Genomic DNA, 22,549 nt, shown 5'->3' on the forward strand with positions numbered 1-22,549 from the left:
GGAGAGTAGAGAAGGGATGCCTTTTTCTGACTTTTCCAGGATTTCTGTATGGGTATCTCCATGGAGTCCAAAGACTCATCGTGAAAGACCCATTATTTGCACACTAGCTATTATTCCCACAGTATCATTCCTCTTTAAATTCATTTACTTGTTGATGGGAAGTTAGTAATGATGAAACTTTTCATGTAGAACTATCAAAATATCCTGTACTCCCCCAGAGGGGAAGGAACATGTACAGGATTGATAGTTCTACATGAAAAAGTTCCATCATTACTAACTTCCTATCAATAATTTTCAACCAAATTAATCTGTTATCTATAATAACAGTGGAGATAATATACACATTTGTCTTGCAACTGATTTAACATCCAGTTTGTCCAAAATATGCAAGCAATCAACGTTTATCTTTAGAACATGGAAACAATAATGATAATTTGTTAATTGGAATAAATGTAGTCACTAGATTATAGCTTGTGATCTGTATCTATTCCATGTTTTGCAAGGCCCAATTTTTTGAATTTCCTATTGATAATATAAGACTGGTGTTCATTGGAAAAAAGAATACAAAAACAGCAGTCTTATATCATCAATAGGAAATCCAAGAAATTGAGGTTTGCAAAACACAGATTAGGTGCAGATATCATGGTCTGAAATACTCCTACTCCATCATTGTCACAATAAATTTGGACGTTTATTTAAAGAAAGCACCAAAGCCTTATTTCATCATCTAAATTGGAATTGGAACAAACAACTCCTCTCAATATCAAAGATATGGGAAAGTGTTATTTTAATTACATATCATTAAAGTTTTAATTAATAAGTTATGCCTTTGCTTTGTGTCATGTATAGCATTATGCAGCTTTCACTATTGCAAATCAATCCATTGTTGGCTTTCTGCTTAACTACTGTTTGTCACTGATGACAGTCTGTAATTTTCATGCTGAAATATATGACTTTTAGAATAATTTCTTTGTGTTTTCGTGTGAACTTAAAAGACTCATTTCTGTTGTTGAGTGCAATGATTTTCTTTCTTCACATAACTTAATAAATAAGAATTAAAGTACTCATTTACAGAATAAGCGCTAACATAATTAACATCAACGAGTGCAGTGTAAAGTGGTCTTTTCTACATGCCCTTCTCATGGTATAGACTCGCTACTCTACAGCACTGGTGAGGTTTGCATCCATCCAATAAACACCTAATATATATTTTTCAGTTATTTTTTGATCTCACTAGACATGTTCAACACATTTTGAAATAATTACATGTCCATTTCCCTTTATTTTCAGTTGTTCTGTTAGAAAGCCCATACTTCATCACGTAGCGTATTATCATCATGAGATCTGAAGGTAGCCAATTGTAGATATGGCAGTACCAGTTTGGTGCTATATTCATATTTAACAGTTTTTAATGTACTCCCCCTTGGATCTTTGTAAAGTAATTGTTATTGATATTTCTAAAAACTGGTTGCTCTGGGCAGGTAAGTAATGATCTTCTTATTTTTTAAAATTGAATTTATATGTAACTTTTTTTTTTCTTTTTTTTAGTTCTGTTACATTCTCAAAACTGAAAATAATTTTTTATCATTGATCTCCATTACATTTTAATTATATAAAGCCACTACTAGTTTATATGGCTATCAGCATAAGAGCAGTTAATTTTAACAGTTAAATGCAGATATACTGAGAATATTTTGTTTTTGTAATCATAGATGGTTAATAATGCTATACGATGAACTTCTTTTTATTTTGTAAATGCAATAGTTAAAACCATTGTTAATTCATTTATTGGTTTGTATTTGCATTTACATAAATTCAGTATAGAAAATCCACAGTACATGCATCATATTTGTTATTTCGGGTGCAGTGTTACTGAAAATAAGATTTGCAGAAAATGATAGGTACATCAAAAAAAAAACTAAAAATAAATAAAACTCTCCAATTTGATATGTATATAAAGAAGTTATATAGTAGGTAATGCTATGTGTATTGTACATTGCACATATAAATAAAGACTTTATGGTGGTTTCCAAGTAATTCAGTCTCGTGGTTTTTTTAAATCAAATGGTGAGGTGCTTTTAGTTAAGAAATATAATTTCTGTTATCTCTCTCTCTTGAATGGATACTCAGTGGCAGTTGCTTTTTGGCTCTCTTCAGAATAAAATACAGTAATGTGCGAATGCACTACCAGCAAGTATTGCTAATAGATTTAGCACAGTTACTAATCATTTATATACATCATCATCAAATTCTTGACATGTACCCTCAAGGGGTGTACAGGATATTATCATTATTTATGTGACACCTCTATCATCGAGGGAGGGAACTCTACAACCCTCTCCCCACCATTCATTCCATCAACTACAACAAACCACAACTACACACCCTATCTACCACTCACCACTAGTATTTTCACAGACATTCATAAACATCCATGCACACGGTGGGATTCGATCCTGCAGCCTTTTGGCTGGAGAACAGATACACTAACAACCACTTGATCAACCAGTGCTATGTTATGATAGTACTACATGAAGAACTTACATCATTACTAACTTCTTATCAACAATTTTCCTCTAAATCAATCTGTTATCTGTCAAGACTCCAATGTTAGTTTTTTTCTAAGTTGGCACATATGTCATAAGCATTCATGTGAAATTGTCATGTGAAAATACAGCTGTCTGAAGTAAAAGTGTTGTTTGTATCCCTTGAAATGGATAAAATTGAGTATCATGAGGTTTTGAAATTCTTTGTAAAAGAAGGTTTAATGTCAAAAGAAATTCAGTCAGAGTTCATAAAAGTTTATGGGCACTCTACTCCTTCTTTTTCAACAATTAAAATATGGGCTGCCGAGTTTCAATTAACTGGTCATACCAGCTTTGAAGATGACCCACGTGAAGACATCGAAAAAGTGTAACAACACCAGAAATCATTGATCAAGTGCACAATATGGTATTGGATGATCAGCGAGTCAAAGTGCATGAAATTGCTGAGACTATGGGCATTTCTAAAGAACGTGTAGGATATATTTTGCATGAAGAATTTCAAATGAAAAAGCTTTGCACAGGATGGGTTTTAAATGGTCAGTAATTCATTATTCCGCAAGTGCGGAATAATGAATTATAATAAATTTAGTTTAACCCTTTATCCAAGTGTGAGCAAACAAAGTTTGCACCTGAAAGTATCTTCAGGACTCTGGTAAGGTGGTACAACACCAGGACACTCCTTGCAAAGGTGGAGCAAGCTACCAACACGCTATCTCAGTATCTCCCATAATGCAAAACACATCTCCTTGCTGATATGTCTAATGTTATGCATTAAGGGAAGGGCCACTACCCAGACTAGTTTCAACGTTTATTGAGGTCTCTTCAGTGGGAGCCAGGCCCAAGTGGAGATACTAGGCAGAAGCATTAGCAAGGTCATCTCTACCTATAGGAGTTGCCAAATGGTGTGCCACCTTTTTTTAATAAATTACTCTGGATTTAGAGAAAGATGTTGAAAGTTTATTTTTCACTTGGTTAGAGTATAATAAATTTAGTTTAATCCTTTATCCAAGTGTGAGCAAACAAAGTTTGCACCTGAAAGTATCTTCAGGACTGGGGTAAGGTGGTAAGATACTGAGATAGGAGTGTTGGTGGCTTGCTCCACCTTTGCAAGGAGTTCCCTAGTGTTGTACCACCTTACCCCAGTCCTGAAGATACTTTCAGGTGCAAACTTTGTTTGCTCACACTTGGATAAAGGATTAAACTAAATTTATTATACTCTAACCAAGTGAAAAATAAACTTTCAATGATGAATTATCATGCCACGCTTGCTCACAGCAGATCAAAAACACACTCGCATTAAAAAATCTGAACAGTGCTTGGAGCATTTTAACAAGAATAAAACTGATTTTGTGTGTCGATTTATTACTATGGATGAGACTTGGATTCGCTAACACACCAGAATCCAAAACAGTGGACAGAAGTTGGTTGTTCAGCACCAAAGAAAACAAAGTCAGTTCCATCAGTAGGAAAGATCATGGCATCGGTGTTTTGAGATGCTAAAGGCATTTTGTTTATTAATTAACTGGAAATGGATAAAACAATAATTGGGGAATATTATTCCAATCTTTTAACCAGACTAGATGAAAAAAATTGTGAGAAAAGACCCAGTTTGCAGAAGGAAAAAATCATCTTTCATCAGGACAATGCACCTGCCCACAAAAGTGTTTTGGTGATGTAAAAATTAAGGGATCTGCACTATGAATTGTTGGAACATCCACCCTATTCCTCAGATTTGGCTCTCTCTGATTTCTATCTCTTCCCAAAATTAAAACTCTTCCTCGCTAGTCAGCGTTTTTCTGAATCAAGAGGGGATTGCAGCTGTAGAGGGTTATTTTGCAGATCTTACTGAGAACCACTACAGGGACAGGATAATGGCACTGGGGCATCGCTGGAATATATCTATTAGTCTTAAGGGAAATTATGTTGAAAAATAAAAATTATTTTGAAATTATAAATTTGTTTTTTCATTGTTAGGCCGAGAACTTTTCAGGCCACCCTCGTATCTTGGTCTCCTGATGGGTCTTTTCTTGCCAACTTGGCAGAGAACACTTGTTTTGCTAATGTTTAATCTGTTTAAACAAATTAAAGATTAGCTCTGCTAACACATTCCTGGATGCTAACAGTATCAAGTTCTTTCCTAATATCCTCATTTTTAATATGATATTGCCATATGTTCACACCTCTTTCTCAGGACTTATCTCTAGTCTTTGGTTAGGTGTTTTATTCCTAACCCAGCTCTCAGATCCATATGTTACAATTGGTTTGAACACCGTCTTGTATACAGCTAATTTAGTGTTTTTACTGATTTCTCTCTTATTCCATATAAATTTATTAAATTGACTTCCTACCATTAATTTACCATCTTCACTAAAGATCGTAGTGAAAAAACATTTCACCTAAGTAGCTGAAATGTTTTGCTTGTTCTATAGCTTCTCCATTCACAATGCAATTGATATTTTAAATTTTTCTACCTATTTTTAATCATCTTTATCTTGTTATTGCTGACCTTCATAACAAATCTATTATAACAGTTATTCAATTTAGTCAGGAAATCTTGCAGACTTGCACCAGATTTATTTAGAAGTATAACATCATCTGCATAAAGTAAAGAGCTGAGATTAGCATCTCCAATTTTGATATCAGGTTTAATACTGCTTTCATTTAATGTGATCCATATAGATAATGAATAACAGAGGTGATAATGTACATCCTTGTCTGATACCAGATTTAACATTAAACCATCTTCCTGTACTTTCTTCAGTTCTTACTGCTGACTTACAACTAAAATAAATGCAAAAGTATTACTTGATATAATGCCCCATAGACACCATATAACTGTAGTGTTTTGAATAGGTTCTCTCTTGCCACCTTATCATATGCCTTTTGCAGGTCTGCAAAACTTAAATAGAGATCTTTGTTATATTCCCATGATTTCTCGACTATTTCCCTATTTAAAACGTTTTTATGTCATGTTTTAAATCCTACATATATATGTTTGGTATCATTCATTTCTGATTTTTATATAACGAAACCTGTGGTGAATTCATCACTAAAAAACACACGTACTAACCATAACAGTAATGACTATTTAATTCTTAAATATTTCATTCCAAGCATCTACTGTACTGATGATGTCCCAAGATACTTGGGATGAAATATTTACCAATTAAATAGTCATTATTGTGGTTAGTATGTGTGTTTTTTGGTGATTCCTTTCTGAATTTATCCAACTTTAATGTGATAATGTTAGATTTTCAAATTCTTATATCTTTTTAAAATTATAAACTAAAAAATAACACAGAAGTCGTAGTCTTTAATTTCAATAAATTTTGCGAAATATACTTGGTCTTCGACTTACAACCACAAAAAAAAAAAAAAAAAAAATTAATTAATAATAAATCCAGGCAGCTGTGCGTACAATTACTATGGGATACGATAGTTATTGTACGATAACTATCTCTCACATACACTCAGTCGCTTTCAAGCATCTGTTGCATGTGGTGTATTTATTAAAATTCTACTGAAATACTACCCATAAAATGTCTAGTAAAAGGAAAATGCCTTCATCTACAGATACGCCAGCTATGAAGTCAAGGAAAACTATTGATTTAGAGTGTAAAATGAAAGTTATCCAGAAGTATGAAGGTAGTAAGAAAGTGAATATGATAGCACATGACTTGAATGTTTATTTTTCAGTTGGTCAGACTATAATAAATTTAGTTTAATCCTTTATTCAAGTGTTTGCAAACAAAGTTTGCGCCTGAAAGTATCTTCAGGACTGGGGTAAAGTGGTACAACACTGGACGACTCCTTGCAAAGGTGGAGCAAGCTACCAACACTCCTATCTCAGTATCTCCCATAATGCAAAGCACATCTCCTTGCAGACATGTATAATGTTATGCATTAAGGGAAGGGCCACTACCCAGATTAGTTTCGACCTTTATTGAGGTCTCTTCAGTGGGAGCCAGGCCCAAGTGGAGATACCAAGGCAGAAGCATTAGCAAGGTCATCTCCTCCTATAGGAGCTGCCAAATGGTGTGCCACCTTTTTATTAAATTGTTCTGGATTTAGAGAAAGATGTTGAAAGTTTATTTTCCCTTGGTCAGACTATAATAAATTTAGTTTAATCCTTTATCGAAGTGTGTGCAAACAAAGTTTGCGGCTGAAAGTATCTTCAGGACTGGGGTAAAGTGGTACAACACCGGGTGACTCCTTGCAAAGGTGGAGTCTACCCCAGTCCTGAAGATACTTTCAGGCGTAAACTTTGTTTGCACACACTTGGATAAAGGATTAAACTAAATTTATTATTACACGTGACTTAAAATTATCACATTCCACGGTATCGATGATACTTAATGACAAAGAAAGAATTCGGGAAGCTGTGAAAGGTTCCGCACCTATGAAGTCTACAATTTTAACCAAACAATGACAGGGACCCATTCCATGAAATGGAGCAATTGTTGTTTATGTGGATAGAAGATTTAATACAGAAAAATTCACCCATGAGCCTTTGCACAGTGCAAGCGAAGGCTAGAAGTCTGTTTCAGAGTTTAAAGTCACATGCCAGAGATGATTACGCAGAAGATTTTCAGGCTAGTACTGGATGGTTTAAGCATTTTAAAAAAAGATTTGCTTTGCATAATGTACGTGTCACAGGAGAAGCAGGAAGTGCAGATGAAGATGAAGCCCAAAAATTCGTTGATAGTTTCGACTATTTAATCAAAGAAGAAGGTTATCTACTGGAACAAACATTTAACGTAGATGAAACCTGCTTGCAATGGAAACGCATGCCTAATTGTACGTACATACACTGAGAAGCAAAAAGGATGCCAGGATTCAAAGCTTTTAAGGATCGGTTGACTTTGTTGCTCGGTGGAAATGCCACAGTGTTTTAAGCTGGAACCTTTTCTCATTTATTGTTCAGAAAACCCTCGTGCATTTAAGCACATCAACAAGCACACACTGCTTGTTGATGTTTATTACCATTCAAAGAAAGAATGAAGTTTACTACCATTCAAACCTAAGGCTTGGATGACTCGAGCACTGTTTGACGACTGGTTTGTGAATATTGTGCAGAGAGAGGTATCCCTTTCAAGATTTTATTGATTATGGGCAATGCTCCTGGCCACCCTCCTCATCTGGACGACCTTCAACATGATGTTAGAATGGTTTTTATGCCACCTAACACAACTGCTGTCATTCAACCCTTGTATCAGGGTGCTATTTCAGCATTCAAGGCTCACTACCTCAGAATGACATTCGCACAGGCCATCGAAGCGATAGATTCTGATGTTGGTTTATCTTTGTGAGACTGTTGGAAGCAGTACAACATTCTTCAGTATATCAAGAATATTTTGACTGCATGGGAATGTGTAACAAAGAATTGTATGTCGGGAATTTGGAAAAAGTGTCTAGAATGTTATGCGAATACATTTGAACGATTTGAAAAAGAAGAGGAACTGGAAGTGATTACAGAAAAAATAGTTCAACTTGCAAAAAAATCTTAAATTAGAATGTGAAACAGAAGACGTAGAGAAGTTGCCAGATTGTGAAATAAAAGAACTTTCGGATGAAGAGTTGATTGAATTGGAAGAATAGAGAGTGTCAGAAGAAAAAGCGAGAGAGAAGGAAGAGAAAAAAGGAGCCAGAAAAAAAATTCATTGCAAAGAGTTTTTCAGATTCTTTTTTGCAACTGAATAAAGCTCTCGCCAGTTTTGAAGCAATGGACCCTAATGTCGAACGATTAACAAAGGTTGAACATATCATTCTAGATGCTGTGCATTGTTATTGTGAGATATATGAAGAAAAAAAAGAAACAAACTGTTCAAACAAAGTCAGCTTGTTCCTCATCAAGAGAACATCTCCTACCTCAACCCAAGAACATGACCCTGACGATCCACAACCCAGCACAAGCAAAGATTAAAAATTGATTTTGTAAATTTCATGTGTATTAATTTTTACTCATTGTAGCTAGTGGAGACGACTAGCTACAATGAGTCTACAGTGCACAACGATAGAAGGATATTAGTAGGAACATATAACTGCAGATCTCTACGGGATGATGATAGATTGGAAGAACTGATGAAGGAATTGGAACATATAAAATGTTGTGGGCCTTTCAGAGATAAGAAGGAAAGAAGAAACTCTCATGCGATTAAAAGTTGGACATCTACTCTACCACGGAATGTGACAGAAACTCGACTGGTGGCGTAGGATTCCTAATAAATAAAACAATCAAGGACAATGTCCTGTTTGTAAATAAGATAACATCAAGAATAGCTGAACTAAGTCTCTTCATAAATAAAAGATACCAACTGAAAATTATACAAGTATATGCCCAAACTATAGACCATCCAGACGAAGAGATAGAAGATTTCTATGAAACATTAGAATCCACATTCAATAATTCTAAAGAATTCTACATAATTATAATGGGTGATTTTAATGCCAAAATTGGAAGCAGAGATGACCATCTGAACTCCATCGGTAAATTTGGATTTGGACAGAGGAATGAAAGTGGAGAAAGACTTGTTGAATTTGCAGAAGAAAATAACCTCTTTATTATGAACAGCGTTTTCAAGAAGAAAATCAACCAAAAAATGGACAAACTTACAATGAAATAGACTTCATCCTCTCCAACAGAAGATATATAATAATTAATACTGAAGTGCTTAATAGATTTAACACAAGAAGTGACCACAGACTAGTAAGGGCAAAAGTATGGATCAACGAAAAATGAGAACAAAATAAGCTCATAAGAAAAAAGTCTGATTTAGTGAATCTACAAAATCTCTACCACAATAAAAGCTGTTATAGAGAATCACTCAAAAATGAACTAAAAAAGTTAAACACGGCTACTACCATCGATGATGCTAATGAAATATTAACAGAATCTATCTTGAATTGTGCACTAGAAATAGGAGGTGTAAAAAGGCACCAAGGAGAGGAAAAACTAAGACAGGAAACCTTAGATCTGATGAAGAAAAGAAGAGATATGAGTGAAAAGAGATTTGAATGACACCGATAAAATAGAATATACGGAAATTTGTAAACCTATACGTAAAAGGATGAAACATGAACTTAGGTCGTATAATACTAGGAAAATTAAAGAAACAGTAGAAAACAATAGTAATATGAAGGTCCTGAGATGAACATTATCAGTTGGAACAAAGGAAATAGATGCTGTAAGAGGAAAAAATGGTGAACTGATAAAAAATAGAGATGCAATAATCAAAAGAATTCAGGAATTTTATACTGAACTCTATGAAGACAAAGACCGGGACATCCAAGAATCCTCTGGATAACTCGAGTGAGGAAGAACATGATGCTGCTGAGATCTTACAAGGTGAAGTGAAAATGGCACTGCGGGAAATGAAGAATGGAAAAGCCCCAGGAGAAGATGGGATTATGGTAGACTTCTTAAAACTGGGAGGAAGCCCTGTTATCAAACAGTTGAGGAAACTCTTCAATAAATGCCTAAAACATAGAAAAATTCCAAAAAATTGGAACAATTCACTTCTAATATTAATTTTTAAAAAGGGCAGTAAGGAAGAAATTAAAAACTACAGACCTATAAGCCTACTCCCCATCATATATAAAGTTTTCATAAAAATTATAAATAATAGATTAAAATCTAAACTAGAGGGAATGCAATCCTGTGAGCAAGCTGGATTTAGGAAGAATTACAATACTTTGGACCATATTCACACATCAAGACAGCTCATTGAAAAATCAATTAAATACAATAAACCCTTGTTTCTGGCCTATATAGACTATGAAAAAAGCATTTGATTCAGTTAAAACATCTGCAACACTAAAAGCACTTGAAACCCAGGGAACTGAGAAACCACATATTGAAACACTAAAACACACAAAACATATTTACAATAACATAACATCTGTAATTAAATTATATAAAAACAGTGAAAAGTTCCCAATACAAAAAAAAGGCATCTGGCAAGGTAACACCATATCTCCCAAATTATTTACAGCTGCACTAGAGGAAGTCTTTATAAGCCTTGATTAGGAAACAAAAGGAATAAACATAAATGGAGAAAGGCTGCATCATCTGAAATTTGCAGATGCTATTGTCCTAATAGCAGATAATCTTGAAGATCTGGAAGAAAGGCTAAATCAGCTAAATGAAGCCTCCAGAGAAATTGAATTAAAAATAAATAGAGAAAAAACAAAAATAATGATGAATAAATACATAAATTATAGAACTATCAAAGTTGTAAACCATGAAATAGAACAAGCTACTTCATATGTATATTTGGGCCAATTGTTATCCTTTGAGGAGTGCCAAAGAAAAGAGATTGAACAAAGAATTCATCTTGGATGGATGGCTTATGGGAAAATGAGAGACATATTCAGAAGTGACAGCCCTGTGAGTCTAAAAAGGAAAGCTTTCGACCAGTGCATACTTCCTGTCCTAACATATGGAGCAGAAACATGGACTTTAACGGAAGCCCTAAACAAAAAGCTGAGAACAATACAACATCGCATGGAAAGAAGTATGCTAAAAATAACATTAAGAGATAGGAAGACAAATACCTGGATAAGATCTCAAACGGGTGTCGTGGATATTGTAAAATACATTAAACAGGCTAAGTGGAGATGGGCTGGCCATATTGCCTGATGCAGTGATGGGAGATGGACTAGAAAAACAACAGAGTGGAGACCAATGGATGGAGCAAGACAAAGAGGAAGAGCCAGAAGAAGGTGCAGAGATGAACTGGAACAAATTGCAGGAGTGAGATGGATGGGAGAGGCAGAAAACAGAGTGATCTGGAAAATCATGGGGGAGACCTTTGTCCAGCAGTGGACAGAACCAGAAGGTTGATAATTTTTACATTAATTTTAGATTGTATTTTTGTGTTTACAGTACAGTATGTGGTATTATTTTTCACATTATGTACAATATACATAATTATAAATTTAAAAGATTATAAAAATAAATTATAAAGATGATAAAAAGATTAGAAAGGTTAAAGAATACTGTTAATAAATATATGGCCGACATACGGCTTGTCAGCCAGAATGGAAGTCAGTTGTAAGTCGACAACCAAGTGCATTTTTGATCGAGTAAGTTTCTTTTAATAGAAATAAAAATACTTTTTTTTTTTTTTTTAAATCCTTATCCAATATCAAGATTCCAGAAATGACAAGCGAAGGAAGCCCTCTGAGTGTCAAGTCATTAGAATTCAAGGAGGACCGGACTACCAGCCTGAACTTGGGGGGGGGGGATTGGGTGCCATGGGGGAAGAGCCCCCCCCCCTTGTGTGTGTGTGTCACTGCCATGGTAATGGTGAATGGGTATCAGAGGGTATTATCTTGAAGTTCTGGCCAAGCTGAGAGAATGGGTGAGGAAGAAGAGACCCGATCTGTGGAAGAACAATGCTTGAATTCTCCATTAGGACAATGCTCCAGCCCACAGTTATCTGGCTGATAAGAAGATCCCAATATTGGACCATTCACCTTACTCGCTTTACTTAGCTCCATACGACTTTCACCTTTATCCAAAGTTGAAATCCGAATTGAAGGGCACCCATTTTCAGTCATTGGATGGGGTAAAGGAGAAAACGGCAGCCTGATGACTTTGCAACACTGCTTCAAACAATGGAAAATTCGTATGCAACAATGTATAGTTAGAGGAGGGGAGTATGTTGAAGGGAACAATATTAAGTTGTACAGTTGTAATAATAAACAATATTTTTGCAACTAGTCTCGTTATTTAATAGTTATAGTTTGTATGTATGTATGTATGTACCACTGTGTTGTCACTGCTTGTTTCATTTAACAATTTTTCGAAGTAATTACTCCATACATCAAGGATATCTTTTTTTGCCAGTTTTCATATCACCTTTATCATCTCTAATTCCTTTTACAGCACTCTTTCCTCCATTTCTGAGCTTTTTCAATAGCCAACAGAATATTTTGCTACCTTCCTGATATTTATTTTCTGTGTTCTTGCCAAGGTCTTCCCATGACTTTTGTTTAACTTTCTTACATTTGTCTCTATTCTCTAAGAGCATAAGCCGACTTATTTGCCAGGGCCATAATAGCGAATAGCTCGATGCGTAAGTTATTCAAGAGGAGTGGTGTGGAGAGTTTGACAAGTGAAAGGACTTATACAAGAAGGCTGTTTTGCATCTGAATGGATTTGGTGTTCGGAGATTGGAAAAAATTGTTGTTTAATGAAGTGAAGGCGGATATGCAGACTCGAGGAAACTAGAGCTTGGGGGGGGGTTGAGTAGATATGCAGACATCAGTGAGGCAGTTGGATGTAAGAATGTGTATGGGATAGTTAGCATAAGGCATCAAGATGGGGGGAGGGGCTTTTTCACTTTATGTACACTAATGCCAGGAGCATTAGGAACAAGCAAGAGGAATTTTTGGTCTTGGTTGGCTCCTGGTCAAAGGTTATCAGTATTAGTGAAACATGGCTAACAGAAGATGATATAGTGGGATAGAATGTAAAGGGTATAGTGTGTTTAGGAAAGATATAGAAAAGAATGTGGGGGGGGGGGGGAAATTGATGACGACCGATGAACTGCAGCCAAAGAGAATAGAAGTTTGACTGCAGGACTGAAAATGGCACATTTGAGGCTATCTGGTATGAGATTGAGGCCAGCAGGAAAAATATATATAGTTGGATGCTGCTATAGACCAGAGGATGGAATAGATGATGGAGATAGTATGCATTGGCAAATAGACTCAGTGAGTGGAGGACAGGAAATTATTATGGGCAATTTCAACTATGGTAACTTTAATTGGAAGGATGAGAGAACACATGGGAGGAAGAAAATGGGTTTTATGCAGTTACTTAGGGATAATTACCTCAGACAGAATGTAATGGAATTTACTAAGTGTTTGAGAGTGTTCAATCTAGTAATTGCATCTGAGAATTTGTCTATAACGAATATGACCACGTTGCCACCAATTGGTGAGAGTGATCATATGGTTTTGACCTGGAGGTGGCTAAATGTGTCAAATTTTCAGTTGTGGAATTACTGATCAAGTAAGTATGACAAACTTAGGTGATTGTTTGGATCAGTGCCATGGCATGTAAAACTGCAAGGGCTGCATGTCGATAGTGCTTGGGAAGTGGTAAAGGAGTGTTTGAGAAAGGTAATGGCTGACTGCATGCTAGAGTCAGGAGAGTAAATCAAGTGGAAGTTAAATGGATGAATAACACCATTAAACCGGAGCTGCAAAAATAGAAACAATTGTGGGGGGAATTTAATGAGAAGGGTGACCTGCAGGCTCATGAACGGTACAAGGGTAACCAGTGTGGTAAGAAAAGCAAAAGCAGATTATGAAAGGAAGTTAGCAATGCCTGCTAAAGAGAATATTAGCATGTGCTATTACAGAACCTTAATGTGAATACATCTGTGGGATTAGATGGTATACCAGCTCGAATCTTATGTGAAGTGGCAAAGGAATTATCATTGCCCTTGACTATATTGTTTAATCTAAGTCTTAGCTCTGGGTTAACCCTGAGGGAATGGAAAGAGGGGAAAATAGTTCATTGCATCAAGGAGGCTTCAAGACTGCTGTTGCAAGCAAGTTACCGACCGATCAGCATATCAGGAGTAGTTTTCAAAGTATTGGAGAAGTTGGTCAAAATACAGGAATAGATAGATAGATGGAAATGGGATACTGTATGGTGGGTGGGGGGGAAGCATGGTTTTGTGAAGGGTAGATCATGCCTCAGTAACTCACTCGCATTTTATAATACAGTGATGGCTGAATTGCATAAGGGAATACGTTTACAGTGATACTGCTGGACTTTGACAGGATACCACATGGAATTCTAATTCCGTAAACTGTAGCTCATGGGGATGGATATAGGGTTGGTGAAATGGATAGGAGGATGGTTGAGGGAGAGATATCAGAGTAGTTTATTCAGGAGTAGAGTCCAAAAGAAGGCCTGTGACGCCGGGTTCTGTTCTTGGATCACTGCTATTTAATTTGTTCAATAACGATATAGGAAAGGAATGGAATCTGAGAGAAACTGTTGAGTTATTTGCTGATGCAAAGTTGGGTAGAGCAATAGTGAACACACGATGTCAAAATTTTGCACTATGATTTTTGGATAGATTGGACTGGGCTAAGGAGAATGGATATCAGTTTAATGTCGCAAAGTGTAAGGTTATGCAGTTGGGGTGAAAGGATTATTAGCAGTATACCACATTGGTGGTACCGTACTCCAGGAAATTGACGAAGCCAGAGACTTGGGGGTGTTAGTGGATAGGGAGTTAAAGTTTAGGGGGCACATAGCAAAAGTGGCTAAATCAGCTCATGAGATCACTTGGCTACTGAAGAATACTTTGAGACAAGCAGGTTATTGTTCCTCTTTATTGAGCCTTGATAAGACCCCATCTTGACTACTGTGCACAGATCTGTACACCAGGGTTTATTGGTGATGAGGAGGAGATAGATAGGATCCAGAGGCGAGGCACCAAGATGGTAGCTAGTCTATAGAACGAACCTTACGAGAACAAGTTGAAGATTTGTGGGTTACAGAAACTAGTTGATAAGCAGAAAAGGGGTGATATGATTGACATTCAAATTACTGAGGGTTTTTACAAGATTAATTCAGAGAAAATTTTTCAGAACAGTGTGGTGGTGGTGGCAAACTAGGGGCCATCCATGGAAACTGAGTAAGAGTGTAGTTAGCAACGGTGATAGAACTAGGTTTTTTACTCAGAGTGGTGAATGAATGGAATAAGCTACCAGAGTCTGTTGTGGGCCATTACTGTGAATGAGTTCAAAGCAAAGTATGATAGACACTGTGTGAATGCTGAATAGTTCTTGACATTAAGGCCTCCCTTGATGAGGACTCCTTGGAGTTGCCTGTAATAATAATAAATTTCAATATTCTTTCTTCTTTTCCTTCACTGCCTCTTTAACTTTCTGTGTTCACCATGGAGTTCTGATTTTTCTGTTCTCACCACTTGCCTCTCAGGTTGAATCAATGTTTTCTTCAGGGCTTGCACTGAATCTCCAAGGTTTGGATCCGTTCTCAAACTCTTTCATTTTTTTCTTGAGTAATTTGTGTATTTTAGGTCTGCAGTTCACATCTGAGAGCTACTCAACTTTTATTTGCTTTAAAACTCATATGTTCTTCTTTTCAATATGAAATTCAATTTTATCCTGCTCAAGAATAAATTGTGATCCTCTGTGCACTCTAGTCTCCTGCACCAGTGAAAAAACATCCCATCAACAATCTCATAGTCGATGTGACTTTTCTTATTCCTTTTATCCATGTGAATTTGCAAATTTTTATGCTGTAACATTGTGTTAGTATTAACCAGTCTATGTCCTGAGTAGAAATCCAACAGGTATTTGCTTTATTATTATTAGCTTTGCTCTTTTCTCCAAATTTTCCCATAATATTTTTATATGTCTGACAATCATTTCCTACTTTGCTATTTAGATCGCCAACAAGTACCAGCTTCTCCTTTTTTAATTATGTCAGTTGTTTTTTCTAAAACCTAAAAAATTCCTCATTTACCTTAGTTGAACCTTCTGTGGGACCACAGACAAAATAAATCTCATTGTCCAGTTTCCCGTTCTGATATTTGCTCACATCACTATTTGATATTGCCTGCCATTCAAGAAGATTAGCCTCGTATTTAGTGTTGAATACTATTGCTACCCCCCCCCCCCCCCCCCCGCCCAATTGTTATTGCCTGAATATAACATTTTGTATTTATTGCTTAGTAAGTTCTTACCATTTTTTGTTTTAGCCACCGCTATTATATCGATCTGGTACTTATCCAGTTCCTCAGCCAGATCCATTTCTTTGCCATTCAGGCTTCTTACGTTGATAGTACTAATCTTGAACTCAGGTGTTGTTGAGTTGAGGTGTGTTTCAGGATTTGTTCTCATAGCTGACTTTTCGCTGTTCGCCCTGGTTCCCTGGCGAAAAGAACGAGGGCCTTGTTTAACCGGGTGACGCCTCAGCCGGCATGAAATTCTGTCATGTTGTACCATCATTTTATATTTTGGTTTAAGCCAATAAGAATACAATTTGGTCGGTTAAATCCCAAATTTCCAGTCCATCCTCGTTCGTTCAGTATCCTGGTAGACACCCAACAGGGTGCACCACGAGAAGGTGAGGATTGGATATTAGGTCAAAAGCCCGGGTCGGTTCTCCGCATTCTTGCACTACGTTCAGGGTCAGCTAGACTTGCAACACTTGCAGGTGCAAACAGACAAACAAGTCAAGTTTGCACCTGCAAGTGTTGCAAGTCTAGCTGACCCTGCACGTAGTGCAAGACCAAGGCAACACTTGGTAAAAGTAGAATAAGCTCTGATCACTAATCTTAATATTTACCCTTAATGCAAATCACATCTCCTGGAGGAGATGTATGATGCTTTGTATTAAAGACAAGGGGCCACTACCCAGACCGGTTTCGACCTTTATTGAGGTCTCATCAGTGGGAGCCAGTCTAGAAATACCAAGATTTTAGTAATACAGAGCTTATAAGTATTTTACCAGAACAAGTTACCATAAGGTGTTTTAACCTTGTTAAAGAAAAATCTCAGGAGGAGATGTAAATGTAGAAAGTATTTTACCTTGGTATCTTTAACATTTATTATACCCAAAGTAAAATACTTGCTATATTTATATCTCCTCCTGAGATTTTTATTTAATAAGGTTAAAACACCTTATGCTAACTTGTTCTGGTAAAATACTTATAAGCTCTATATTACTAAAATCTTGGTATTTCTAGACTGGTTCCCACTGATGAGACCTCAATAAAGGTCGAAACCGGTCTGGGTAGTGGCCCCTTGCCTTTAATACACAGCATCATACATCTCCTCCAGGAGATGTGATTTGCATTAAGGGTAAATATTAAGATTAGTGATCAGAGCTTATTCTACTTTTACCAAGTGTTGCCTTGATCTTGCACTACGCGCAGGGTCAGCTAGATTTGCAACACTTGCAGCAGGTGCAAACTTGACTTGTTTGTCTGTTTGCTTACTTGGGAAATGGAGTAAAACCAGGTTTAAAATTGCTTGGTATCTTTAACATATATATATATATATATATATATAAAACATATTCTTAATGAGCATTATTTTTAATGGAAACGTAAATATTAATACATACATCGGATACTAATGACTTATAGATGAACTTGTGCTCTTAAAAAAATAAGGCAAAAAATCTGTCAGATATCACTTTGCTTTTTTTGTTGAAAGTTTTTACATTTGGTGATACTATAAATTAAAACTAAAGATGCCAAGAAATTATATTCTTGGTTTCATCCTTTATCTAAGTGTAAACAAACAAAGTTTGCAAATGAAGTCACTTCACTACTGGGCTACTTGTATAAAGAGGCTGATAACTTCACATCGCACATATCCTTACAGACATGTATAATGCGATGAATTATGGGAAGTGCCACTGCCCAGACCAGTTTCAACCTTTATTGAAGTCCATCAGTGGGAGTCAGCAGCCTGTATATACAAGTAGTCCGGTCGTGAAGTGACTTCACGTCCAAACTTTGTTTGCTTACACTTGGATAAAGGCTGAAACCAAGAATATAATTTCTTGGCATCTTTAATTTATATTATAATCAAGTGAAAAAAACTTTCAACATCTATCTCTAATCCTGAGTATTTTAGTAATAAGGTGTGACATCTTTTGGCTACTTTTATGACTTCTGTATCACTTCTTGGTCCAGCTCCCGCTGATTACACCTCAATAAAGGTCGAAACTGGTCTGGGTAGTAGCCCTTTCCATAATGCATCGCATTATATGTCTTGTAAGGGTATGTGCGTTTCATTATGGGATACTTCGGCAATTGGTGTGGAGTCATCAACTTCTATATACAAGTAGCTCGGTCGTGAAGTGACTTCATGTGCAAACTTTGTTTGCTTACACTTGGATAAAGGATGAAACCAAGAATATAATTTCTTGGCATCTTTAATTTATATCGATTTGCATTATCAGCACTTATGTATCCTTATATTTTATTTATGATAATCTGTCTCTATTTGTGCAGTTTTAGGGGTTTTGTATTAAAATTGCGACTGTGAAGCAGTCTTGTGGTTAATGTAAAAATATTATGTTGAAACCATTTTTTGCATGGTGTCACTGTCTAAGTAGCTCAGTTTATATTCTTTACAGGACATCATGTCCCATATATAATCTACATCCCATGCTTTGTGAGGTTTTGCAACCATTGTACGAAATGAAGACTCTTTAATTTTAATGTTCATTTGTGCTGAATTCCTAGCCACATTGGAAATAAATGAAATACGATTGCAGATGAAGATGCTCGATCACCTTATACTTTCCTGTATACTGTTTACTGCCAGAGTTTCATGACAAAGTTTAAGATCAAAGCTAATTACCCAATGGCAGGAAGCACTGACAATCAAATTGTATGAGATTAAGGCTGAAATTAAGCATTAGCCATCTAGTCAGTGTGGAAACAAAAGAGAGTTATACCTCCATGTAGGTCACAGTCATCTTATACATTCTTATTTATTGTGGGCTGATGACCACCTATATGTGAAAGTTGCAAAATGCATCTCGCCTCTCTTATTCGTTATCTATATGGATCACATTATGAAGGAAAGCAGTATTAAATATGATATCAAAATTGGAAATGTTAATCTTAGCTCTTTACTTTATGAGGATGATGTTATACTTCTAAATACATCCAGTACAAGTCTTTAAGATTCCTCTGACTAAATTGAATAACTGTTATAGATTTGTTATTAAGGTCGGCAATAACAAGACAAAGACGATGAAAATATGCAGAAAAATTGAAAATATCAACTGCGTTGTGAATGGAGAAGCTATAGAACAAGCAAAACATTTCAGTTACGTAGGCATGATCTTTAGTGAAGATGGTAAATTAAATATGGAAATAGACAACAGAATCAACAAAGCTGGTATGCTAGGAAGTCAACTGAATAAATTTATATGGAATAAGAGAGAAATTAGTCAAAACCTTAAATTATCTGTATACAAGACAGTGTTCAAACAATTTTAACTTATGGATCTAAGATCTGGGTTAGAAATAAAACACTTGATCAAAGACTAGAGACCACAGATATGAGAGTTCTGAGAAAGATTAGAGGCATGAACAGATGGCATCAGTGGCAATGTGATATTAAAAACGAGGATATTTTGGAAGAACTTGACATTGTTAGCAGAGCTAATCTTAGATGGTATGGTCACTTAAACAGAATGTGAGAGCAAAACAAGTGTTCTCTGCCAGGTTGGCAGTAAAAAACCTAGAGGAAGACCAAGATATATGTAGATTGATACAGTAAAAATTGCCTTAGAGGATAGAAATATAAGATCTGATAAAATTGGAGTCTTGACAGATAACAGATTGATTTGGAAAAAAATTGTTGATAGGAAGTTTGTAATGATGTAAGTTCTTCATGTAGTACTATCTTGACATACTGTACACCCCTTGAAGGTACATGCCAGGAATTTGATGATGATGATATTCCATTCCCATAATGGAGAATATTCTTTACAGGGAAAATTTATTGCAAAAAAAATAAAATAATATTATAGTGATTGTATACAGATCTGTGTTAAGGGTCAGAGCTGTATAACTGAGAGGAGACCTCCACTTAGTCTTTAAAGGAGGTCTCCCAATCCTCCCCTTCTCATGGTGCACCCTGTTAGGTATCCTACCTGGATACTGAACGAACTAGGATGGGCTGGCAATTTGGGATTTAGCCGACCAAATTGTATTCTTATTGGCTTAAACCACAAAAATGGTGGTATGACATATTTTAGAAAATATACATGCTTTCTGTATTATTTATGTTATTGTATTTTATTTCAATTTTTTATAATACTTTTATTCTATATAAAGTGAAATTAATATTTTGTATTTTACTGATTAGTGAATTCTCTAATTTCTATTTATTTTTCAAAATATTAATTTTTTTTCTTCTTATTTAGATACCACAGATCCTGTGGATGGGATTATTAATATTTTACAAATGTGTGATAGGGTGGTTAGGGAGTAAGAGCACCAAATTTAAGAATGTTTATTTGTTGTAACCTTTCAATGTTGTTCTATGCACTTAAGACACTTCCCCAGATGTGATTTTTTTCCCCTATCCACTGAACTTATTCAGAAGGTAAGGTGCTTTCAGTTATAGGACACACGTGTATTTTGTAACTAACTCCTGATGATATGTTGTTCATATTTCCTGCATAATTGTTTTACAGGGATACTGTAAGACAATACGTGCAGCTCTGAGTAATTATGTTAAACAAAGTGATATTGAAATTACATTAATCTTTTCAACAATGCATTTTATTTATTCTCAAAAAACTTGATTCAAGATAATTATTTTTATCAAACAATTATTTTGTAAATTAATGAAAATCCGAATATTAAAAAAAGTTCCAAATTAAGTTTTGTTTATTTTTTATTCATAATCATACTTTGAAGAATACTTCATATTGCATGAAGGTCTGCACTTTTATGATTTTGCTTTATAGAGAACAATACAAAAATCTTTAATCATATGACAATGTATAATCTTTATAATATAATATTTTTTTTCTTTGTGCTTCAACTTTCTTGGTTTCCCAGAATCGCTCATTACCGATTGAAATAAACGATTATGAAGAAAATTGTTATGTATATATTTTCTGCTAGTTTAGATATTGGACAGCAGTTTTGAAGTAGCGATAATTACGCTATCATCTATCATTCAAGATATATTTTGTACATGCTTGTAAAGTGAAATTGTATTTCATCTTTGATTGCTAAACTCTCCCTGTAATTCATGCATGCACACACACACACACACAACAAAAAAAAAACATCTGGATAAGTGTCTAAGTGCTTAGAAAAATATTGAAAGGTTATAAAAGTAAATAAACATTAAATTTGGTGCTCTTACTTCCTAACCACCCTATCATACTTTTCTAAAATATTAATACTCCATCTACAGTCTCTAGTATCTAAGTACGAAAAAAAACAAAATAATATTTTTAGAAATAAATAGAAATTAGGGAATTTGCTGATCAGTAAAATACAAAATATTAATTTCACTTTATACGGAATAAAAATATTATTAAAAAATGAAATAAAATGGCTTGTTTTGCTTTAGTTTTTCATATATGTGTATCATTACAATATTATTTCAATTTTCTTGCAATGAATTTTCCGTGAACCGAAAAGAAGACGGCTTCCAACCTGTACTGAAGCAAGTGTGCAGATTGTACTTGCAAATGATCTGTGCTATTCGTTTAGACATTCCTTTAAATTATGGTATGAAAATTCTTTTCACATCAGGTTGTAGTCTGACTGAGAAGAGATAACTGTCAATAATTTTCCAGATGCTAGTTTTGTTGTAAGTCACTGTTATATTTAATTCATCTATCAGAAAGGAATCATTGAGTGGTTTTGTTAGATTATTTAAATTCTAGTTACCAGAGCTATCATGCCTATTCCTTTGAACTCTAATGATACATGCTGCATGAACTTGTATCTTGTGATTCACGTTTTGAATGTAGTTAACTGATCTTTTCTTCCTAAATTTCTAAAAATGGCCGTGTTAAGTTGGATGAAATATATTGGAGTTGTTAATGAATTCTGTATATTTCTAAATGTGCCAGCCGTGAAAGTGTTTAACATATTTGGAGAAAGCTTTTTTCCTCTTAGTTATGAAGTAAATTATTATTATGTGACACCTCCAGGGAGTCCAAAGACTCATTGAGGGAGGTACTCTACAACTCTCTGTCTCCACCACTCACTTGCGAACTACAACGAACCACACAACTACCATCATTATTGGCCATCTACCGCCCATCCCCACTGGTATTTTCACAGACAATCACAAACAGCCATGTCCACGGCAGCATTCGAACCCACAGCCTTTTGACTGGATTGCATATACTTCTGAAGAAATTATATTCTTGTTTAATTCTTTACTCAAGTGTAAGCAATCACTTTTGTGCATGAAGTATCTTCACAACATGTATATATAGTAGA

At 35.4% G+C, this 22,549-nt stretch overlaps 1 protein-coding gene across 7 annotated transcripts in view; it reads left to right on the plus strand.

The window, feature by feature from the left end:
- The window catches only part of LOC150103584 (uncharacterized), a 242,367-nt gene that overhangs the window by 201,994 nt on the left and 17,824 nt on the right, over positions 1–22,549 (plus strand). For all 7 annotated transcript variants that reach the window (XM_090398303.1, XM_090398302.1, XM_090398304.1 and 4 more), the window contains one exon: positions 1,291–1,481. The gene's annotated coding sequence lies outside the window, so the exon portion shown is untranslated. The remainder of the gene's footprint in view (positions 1–1,290; positions 1,482–22,549) is intronic.

The sequence above is a fragment of the Typopeltis vanoorti genome, chromosome 9 (genome assembly GCF_054136105.1).
Source record: "Typopeltis vanoorti isolate ZY-2024b chromosome 9, IOZ_Tvanoo_1.0, whole genome shotgun sequence".
Classification (NCBI taxonomy): Eukaryota; Metazoa; Arthropoda; class Arachnida; order Uropygi; family Thelyphonidae; genus Typopeltis; species Typopeltis vanoorti.